Source organism: Alligator sinensis, unplaced genomic scaffold (genome assembly GCF_000455745.1).
Source record: "Alligator sinensis unplaced genomic scaffold, ASM45574v1 scaffold566_1, whole genome shotgun sequence".
Taxonomy (NCBI): Eukaryota; Metazoa; Chordata; order Crocodylia; family Alligatoridae; genus Alligator; species Alligator sinensis.
The window spans coordinates 2,906,989-2,916,084 of NW_005842017.1; the positions used below are offsets into that span (position 1 = coordinate 2,906,989).

General features: G+C 42.1%; 1 pseudogene; it reads right to left on the reverse strand.

Moving 5' to 3' along the window:
- LOC102385591 overlaps nucleotides 1-9,096 on the reverse strand; it is a 31,245-nt pseudogene that overhangs the window by 8,436 nt on the left and 13,713 nt on the right.

Genomic DNA, 9,096 nt, shown 5'->3' on the forward strand with positions numbered 1-9,096 from the left:
CCCATGCATACCCAGAAGAGGCAGCACCTTAATTGGACTCATCTTGCCTGACATCTGTAAAGATCAGGTGCTTTAGTGGGGCTTTTTGGCACTTTTATCTAATAGCTGATTGATCAGCTTTAGCTAAAAGTGCCAAAAATCCCCACTGAAATGCCCAATCTATGCAGCAGAGCCAGGTCGAAGTAATGTGCTGCTTCTTCTGGTCAAGCGTGTTTTTGAGTTTTTTTAAATGTCTGCAAGCAGCCTGTGATTTCATCACTGTGATTAACTAATGCATGAAAATCAGGTGAAATCATCATGACAGACCAGTGGTTATGGTCTATTTCAAACAGAGATAAGGTGAAGACATTCTTTCAGAAGCATGCAGGAAAGGGCTCTTTAGCTTGTAAGTCCTGTATGGTAGGGATGACCTCTTTTTCTATGTGTGTGCAGTACCCAGCATGACAGGGGACTTTTAGAAATATTTACAAAATAAATATTTCTGCTACTAATTATTGGTAATACTTCGGAGGCCTCAACTAGCGTAAAGAACCAACTGCCTTTTAGTTTAAGAGAGAATTAGGATTTTAGAGGCTTTTGTGCCCAGCACTGCCACACTGGGCAAGTACTTGAGCACTTGCCAAGGAAAGAAAAGCCAGTGCAGTTAATCTGGCATGGGAAGACACAAGAGAAAGGACTACAAGTCAATCCCCTTGTCAAAGACTCCCAGTGATATGCTGGGAAACACTGCCAGAAGGGAGAAAGTTCATTGCACATGGAGTAATGGGAATCAAAAAGGCAGGTGTATCCATAGTGTCATTAAGGAGGATGAAGGGCAAAAGCAATACCCTGCCTAGATGTAACTAGCTAAGGCCACCTCCAGGGGAAAGGTACCTTGGATTGTAGCTCTCTAAAGAGGCCTTCCTCTAGCAATGGCCAGAATGTTGCAGGCAGGTTTCAAAGTGCTCTTGCTCCATGTGGATATAACAGCTCTGGAGCTTTTGGGAATCATCACTATATAACAATATGTCCATTAATGAGTGTTTTATTTTTGCTGCCTGGAACAGCACAATTTTCACAGAGTTATGCTTATGCACAAAATCTGTCTCAGATATCACCATTTCCTTTCCAATAATGTTGTGCAGTCTACTGCTCCACAAGGTACTTCTGATGATGAGTATTGTACAGCTGATGCATCTATGTTGCTGGAGTCAGATAACACTCCAGCACCTATCTGCATCCACTAGTGGACCTGGCTAGCCTTGGACCCATACTGGGGATGTAAGAAATGGCATAAGGACACCTCACACAAAGACAGTTTCAGGACCTGGCCAGTCATGCTGGGACAGCAGCCTGCAAAACCCCTGTGGAGGCACAACCCCTCTCTGAGCTGCCCCCAGGCACTGAATTTCCACAAAGCTCCCTTTGTGGGCTGGGGCTAAATACCAATGACTCGTCCATGGAGCTATCAGGCCTGTAGGAAGATATACAAGCAGCACTAACCCAGTCCTCCCATTTGCCTTCAGGATTCTTCTGCATGATGGGTTCCAGGCGCTTCCGAAGAATCTGACAAGCATCCTGGGGAGGAGACAAATAGAGAACAATGAATAGAGCCAAGGAAATGAATCCAGCAACAGTGAGCTCTGATTTGTGAGACAGATTCATTCTGAGGATGATCTTTCTGCTCCTCCCCCTGAACATCTAATCCCACCTCTCTTGCCTTCCAGCTGGATAGCACAAAGGCAGCACTTACCAAGGACCAGTAGTGGTATCTGCCATGGTGTATGTAACTGACCTATTTGTACCCCTGTGCATAACGGAAACCAACAAAACCTGGCTCTGCTTTTTTGTTGCTTTTACGCTGAATTTAATACAACTGGATTTGTATAACGCATGTCTTGTTTACAGTCGTGTGAGAGCAGGATCAGGCCTAAAGTACATCAAAAGATACAGGTGTTTCATTTTGACTGTAAACATGTCACAAGATGCACAGAAAATGTTTGACATCAGCTTGTGTTTAATTACTCACAATGATACCAAGACCAATAAATTCCTCTTGATAACTCAAAGATATATCTTTAGATCTGATACAGAAAAACTGGTGAGCAGGTGTTCAGTGATTTGTCCTGCCTCACACTACACAAAAACCAGCAAAAGAGAGCTCGAGGTGAAGGTACCGACCTGCTCTCTCAGAAACAGTCAAAAATAACAATGATTGAGGTGCAAATGCTCAGAGCAATGTTAGCTATTTAAAGAAATAATAGTCATAACAATAATTCATAATAACTATAACCTGAACTGCTTTTCCATTGGTTTCTGAGCTAACTGATCCTGCTGTGGCTTGCCCATTAGGCACAGTTGCTGTACTTGTTTCACAAAGATGTATGTATGACAACGGCACCTTTAATTCACGGCTGGCAATCTGAAAGGAAAGTAGAACACAACAATATGTGGTCCCTAACAGAGACAGAATCTCTCTGTCTCTGACAGAGATTTAGGTCATAAAAATAAATAAATAAAAAGAGCATTATCATAACATATATACACAAGACCAAACTTGATGGGAATTCTAATATTACATTGACTATGTTATACGCTGAAACCTTGCTCAGTCACACTCTATATACAGGGATTCCCACCATGAAAGGAGCATTTATCAATAATTGATCATCCTGGTGTCTGCTCTTATAAAAATGACCTCTTTGAATACTTGCATATAATGAAAACCATCATGAAGGAGAAGCCAGAGAACCTGACTGCTTTCTTGCTGCTTTTAAGCTAGATTGAATGCCACTGGATTTGGATAATTTATGCTTGGCAAGCAAAGTGGGTGCCTATTTATGGAAACAGTTATGTAAAATAAAAGAAAAATTTCACTTACTTTGCATTGCTTATATTTTTCTAGGAGAAAACAATGAATAGAGGGAGGGACAGAGAATTTGGCACTATATCTTTACTTGGAGGAATGCTTCTCTTTAACTTGGCTTTTGTTGCTTGTAGAGTATTTTGAGACAGATTTTAAATCCAAGGATGTTTTTTTGTGGGGCTTAAAATCTCACATTTCTTTCTGCCTGACCAAACCATCAGAATAGATGTTTCAGCTTCCAATGTCTCTCTGCATTCTGACAATTCTCTTTTCCAGTATCCCACATGTCAGTCCCAAAATTATTTTTTTGCTATAAACTTAGTGGTTTCATATGCTTATTGTTTATAACTACATCAGAAACACAGAATTATGGGACTGATGTTACAGAAATTACTTACATGAAAGGAATTATTCTCACAGTATTTTCTTTTTTCCATCAGATTATTTTGTGGGCCCTTTATTTTGGGACTCTGTCACATTATATTCTGCATTTGGGCCTTGGATATGCTATAAGTAGCCACATAAGGTGCCTCAGTTCTTTTAATGGACTTAGCTCCTCCAAGTACCGTGGCTGTCCCCAGAGTTTCCCTATAGGGTCTGATGCCATGGTACTAATATCTTTCTGTTGTATCTCTGTGTATATTCATAAGGTTAATTCTTGTCCTACCTGTAATATCTTGGTGTGAATTCCTTGTCCCAATTCAATTCCACCATGTGTCACCAGTACTGACCCATCTGTATAAATATGCACCAGAGCTGCAGCCTAAAGAAAAAATAGCAGAAACTTGTTGATTCTTTTTAACCCATTAAGCTTGATGTTAATGTAGTAACTGCCTTTAAATGGGAGAAAGCATCAGAAAGAATCCAAACTTATTTCTCAAGGGTAAAGCAATCAGCATGTGGTTAAAAGAGAAAGAGGGAGTGCTCCAGCTATCTAACATGATTAAGCTTCTTGTGGTTAGCAATTTTGGGTGAAGGATGTTTAGTTAGGCTGCTTGTAGTTAATAAGGATTCTGCAAGAATTTCAGCAAGCTATTTATACAAATTGCTTTATTCTTGTGAGATTGGGTGAAGGACATGTTATCTAGCTTCTGGCTATGACATTTCTAGTTAGCTAGTCAGGCAGAAGGTAGGGTAGGGCGGCACTGTAGAGATTAACAGGTTCAAAGAGGCATGAGCTTTCATAGATGACAGCTTCCTTTGTCAGATGCTAGCAACAATCTACTTCTGATGAAATAGGTTATGTCACATGGGGACATGGGTGGTCAGGTCTGGAGCTACTCAGGGATCAAGGTACCAAGCAGGATCAGGGTGGATGAACAGAACCTGAGGTCTAACTGGGTCAGGAAGCCAATAGATCGATCCAGGAGTGGGGTCTAAGAGCAAACCAAGTCAAGAAACCAGGAGATCAAAGAAAGAGAAAAGCCCAGGAGCAAGCTGGATCAAGAAAACAGGAGGTCAGTCAGGCTTGTTGCTGAGGAGCAAGCCAGAGGGATGAGCAAACTAAGCTTAGGTCAGGTTGAGGCCTGCTGTCCAGACACTTTCTGTTCCAGTTCAAGGCTTTATATGGAAGAAATGGAAGGCCAATTAACCCTGGCTGGCCCCTCTGGTGACAAGGAGTGGACAGAGAGTTAGGCCTTACTGGAGGCTTCCAGTCAGCCATGACCAGCCTGGGTGACCAGTTATGAGGTGGAAGGCCACAATAGCTGACAAGCTAAACCCTAGAATTGAGGCTGTAGCCTGACAGGCTGTTGTGTATGAAAGCTTGTGCCTCTCTGCACCAGTTAGTCTCTAAGGTAGCATCCTGCCCTGCCTTTTGCCTACAAGGACTAGCTGATAGAGGAGAACATAATTTCTTGATGTTGCCAGTAAATTACACAATTCTTTGGTGGAAAGCAGTAGCCTGTAAAGAATCAGGAACCTGGAGTTCTTTTCTAGGCCAAGGGAGGGTAGTGTGACCTAGGGATTATGTTAGTACGTACAGAGGGGACAGGCTGGCACATGAATATGACACATTCATTCTGAAAGTGTCAATGGGTGGATGTCTCTTTCCCTCTCTTCCCTTCCTCGACCCTTTCCTCCTTTAAGCTCTTGAGGGATCTCTTATTTGGGAGTGGTGGAGGTCTGGGACCTTTATGGCCACATTCCTTGAGTTTACCTGGTGGTAATATGTTGTATTATATCCAACTGAGAATTTCATAGGAATAATGGCAATCCCCTTCTTTTTCCAATAATTTTGCTTGTTAAATTCTTCCACTGATGTTTTCCTGCTGTAGTATTCAGACTTCGCCAAACATTCTTTCCAGCATCTCTTCAGGTTTGCTGCATCAAACTCCTCTTTGAAAGGAGTTACACTAATTCCTTCATACATATTCAGCTCCCGAACCTGGAAAAAGAGGCAAATGAGACTATATCAATTGTTTACTTTGTGCCAAACATTTACATAGCCCTAAAAAACTTGGAATCAAGGGATCCAATCCGGTCAGCCATACTCACATCATAGGTACAGTGTAGCCATGATAGCTTAGGGAATATGGGAAAAGTGAGGCTTATTTGGTAATCTCTCTTGCTGGACCAACTGTATAGCTGGGAGATATGTTAGACAAGGTCTTGGACAGAGAATGCCCTGCTGCAAAATGCCCTGAGGAAGGACACTGGGTACACAAGGGCTGTCTAACTGGCAGCCCTCAAATGTTTAAATTGTGCCCTTCTGGAACCCAGGGAGGGAACACCACCACTTCCCACTCCCCCACACCCTTTCCTGCTGCCAAGTTTGGCGTCTTTGGTTGCTGTTGGTGACTAAATCCAGTGGCGGGGTTAGCAGCAGCAGAATTTATTCTCTGGATTCCAGAGCAGTGCCAACACAGCAGCTCTGGCAGCTACATTGTCAAGCTGACATCCTGCCTCAGGAAGTGGATCATCCAGCCCATGAGAAGCCCTGGAGTGTGGAGCTGTGATACAGGGCCAAATGAATTGGATATGCTTGGTATACACAAATGCTTGCCTAAGATCTGTTTTTCCTATATAGTACATTCAATAAAATATATTACCAAAGAACCCTGCTTTTTATGTAATGATTAGAAAGCCAGAGGAGGGGCTACTGGAAGAAGTGAGTTTTGAGAAGGCATTTGAGGAGAGAGAGAGAAGTCACATGGCAAACAAGGAGATTACAAGGTAGATTTAAGGAAGTCACAAAGCAGGTGAAGGAAGCAAAAGGTGGAGTAAGATACAGGATCTGGAGGAACATACAGAGGCTGGGTAAGTGAGATATAGGTGAGAGTAAGATGGCTTGGGCCATGGAAGTGATGCTGAAAAGCAAAACTGACAGAACAATCAATGAAAGAATTAGAAAAGCTAGGAAGAAAGCTACATCGTTGGATACTTGGGAAGGAAAATTATTTTAGTGACCATAGTTTGGCTAAACCAAAGGCTGGATGGAAACCAGATAAGAGAAGGTTACACCTATCAAGGCAAAAGGTAGATAGAGTATGGACAGTCATTTTAGTTGTAGGTCCCATTAGGAAAGAGCAGATTCTGGTGATATCAGAGAGCTGGAAACAAGGAAAATGGATAGCAGGGGAAGATTCAAAAGAAACCTGAATTTAAGACTGATATTACAAACACAGGTGACCAGAATTGTTGCTGGAAATAAGAAGGGAGGCAGAGAGAAGGTGTTGGTGGGAAAGGTAAGCAGTCCATTTTGGAGAGGCTGTTTTAAATGATGGATGAACAACTAGAAGTTGGCCAGAGAGGATGGTGATTCTTCAGTACTAACTCATGGCAGTCACACCAGGTCTGATACATCAAATTGAGAAAAATCATCTAGGGGTCTGAGCTAGTCTCTGCCATACTTACTTATACTGCTCAATGTATTATTTTGTAAACATTTGCAGTGGACCTAAATACAGATTAAGGTGCTATTCAGAATCAGTACTGGTGGTAGGACTTGGCCCTATACGCATCTACTTCAGTGTAAAACGCTTCCTAAGCAAACTTTTTCTACATGGATTTGGCCATTTACTTCAGTGAGAACAGGAACAAGACCCTGCTGTACCTTATTTCGTTAGCCTCAGTCTGTTTACCTTCTCATGTGGTAAACCAGTTTGGGTTGCCACAGCTGCAAGATAGGATTCTGCAAACAGAGCTGATTGTGGGAAGCCAAATCCTCGGAAGGCAGTATTTGATGGCAAATGTGTTTTGCAGGCGCGGCCCCGGACTCGGAAATTGGGGATTTTGTAAGCATTATCCATTTTTAACGCAACATACTCTATTACCTGCAGTAAGAGAGGAGATAATGATAACATGAACAGTTTCTTTCCCCTTATAAGGACAGTGAATCCTGTGGTAGGAAACCACTACCAGAACTAACAAAAAAATGTTAGCCATACTCATGGCTGGGGGGAAAGTGGTTCAGGGGGACAGTGGTTAGGTGGACAGATAAGCTAAGTGGTTAGTTAATAAACATGGGCATGTTCCACTGCAATCATAAAATTTGAAATTCCTAAGTCCTTCTGAAAGGAGGCAGAGAACCTCATTGATTGATCCTTGAAGCAAACATAATTTCCATAGATACATTTATAACAAGAGTGGATTTAGGATGTACCAGTCTCAGAAAATAATTTTCATTTTGTTGAGTTACTGGTAGCTTAGAAGGGCTTACCATTTCCGACTCATCTGGTGTACACCCACCATTAACATAGCACTGAATGTCTGCTGCTATGATTCTACCATCATTCATGAATCCTATCTGTAACACAAGAGCCAAAACATTTGTGGTCTTTCCAGGCAGTATGACAACCTGCTCTTTGTAACAAAAGTAACCAGTACATACAAGTTAAACAAGAGACTCAGACTTCTACTTTTATGAGTCCTGCTCCTGCACCCACTGAAGTCTATTGGAATTTTGCTATTGACTGTGATAAGCAGAAAGATCAGGCGTCATATGAGTTTAAATAAATGATCCACTATCTAAAGGATGATGTCACTGTGGAGCTTCAGGGACAGACTTTGGCTTCAGACTATGCATCATCAGAAGAACTCCACTATCCCAAGCAGTCCTTCTGCCAGTCTCTTATCTGGATATTAAATGTAGTTAATTGACTTAGGTTGAATCTGGAAAGTTGTTCACAGTCTCTTTCCTGCACAAAACAGCAAGGCAAGCTGATCCTGTTCAACTGTCTACAGTGCCTTTTTACCCAGCCCTGACCTGAGTGGGAATATGCTGGCCAAACAAGAACAACTGGGTTTGTAATCAAAGCTCTTTCATTCTCAGAACATGTCTAGACCTATTCATCTTATATTTATCTTGAACATACAATAGCTCACCAGTTACCATTTATTTATTTTCCCTTTGCCTGCGGCATTTTCCATGCTTTTCATTGTGTCAGTGGATGAAAGTGGTGGGTGGTGTCTGTCTGTAGTTGTCTTGAGAAACCCAAACACATTTGTAACATTCCTCCTCTGTCACCATCAATACAAATTATTTTAAGCCTCTTGGGAACCCTGCAAACATACCTATCTTAGTCATGTGCTTATGTGAGGGCCTATGAAAGGGAGTGCCTTCAGAGCAACCAGAGTTCTGTAGAGTTCAAATCCTCTACAGGGGGCTTGGTCTTGCTTTCCTCATTCAGGAAAAAAATTGGCTGAATTAGGCCTGCAAGACCAGGTCCTTATTTCTGTTAAGGAGAGAGAGGGTACCAATTTGCTGGAACTTTTGAGAATGTTATTTGAAAGCTTTAAGTAGAGAGAGACAGTTTATCTTCACAGTTTTACCTGCAAAGCTTTTAAAAATATAAATTCATTTTCATGGGTGTTATTCAACTTGTATAGTGCTTCCTCATTCCACAACTCCCTTTGGTTTCAACAGGAGTTTGGGTTGTATGATTAAAGAATTGGTTTCCAATGCTTTGTTTCCATCTTTCTTGTAACTAAAGGTAACGGCCAGGAAATACCATATTTACTTGCAAACACCACACACCTTTTAAAAAAAAATTAGCCATCCAAAATTAGGGTGTGAGTCTTAAGCAAGGAAACTGATTTCTGTGCTGGAAGGGAGGTGGGGGGATGCTGGAATCACTGCAGGGGGCTGTGCTCAGCTCCTGGCTGTATGGAGCAGAGGCAGAGTCCACTCCTCAGCCTCAGTCACCTTCCCCCTGAAACTCCACAGCTAGAGGCTTAATCCTTCCACAGCCAGGGCTGAATTAGCTGTAACTTTTGTCTCAGTAGCCATGGCAAGTTGGAAACATTCCTGC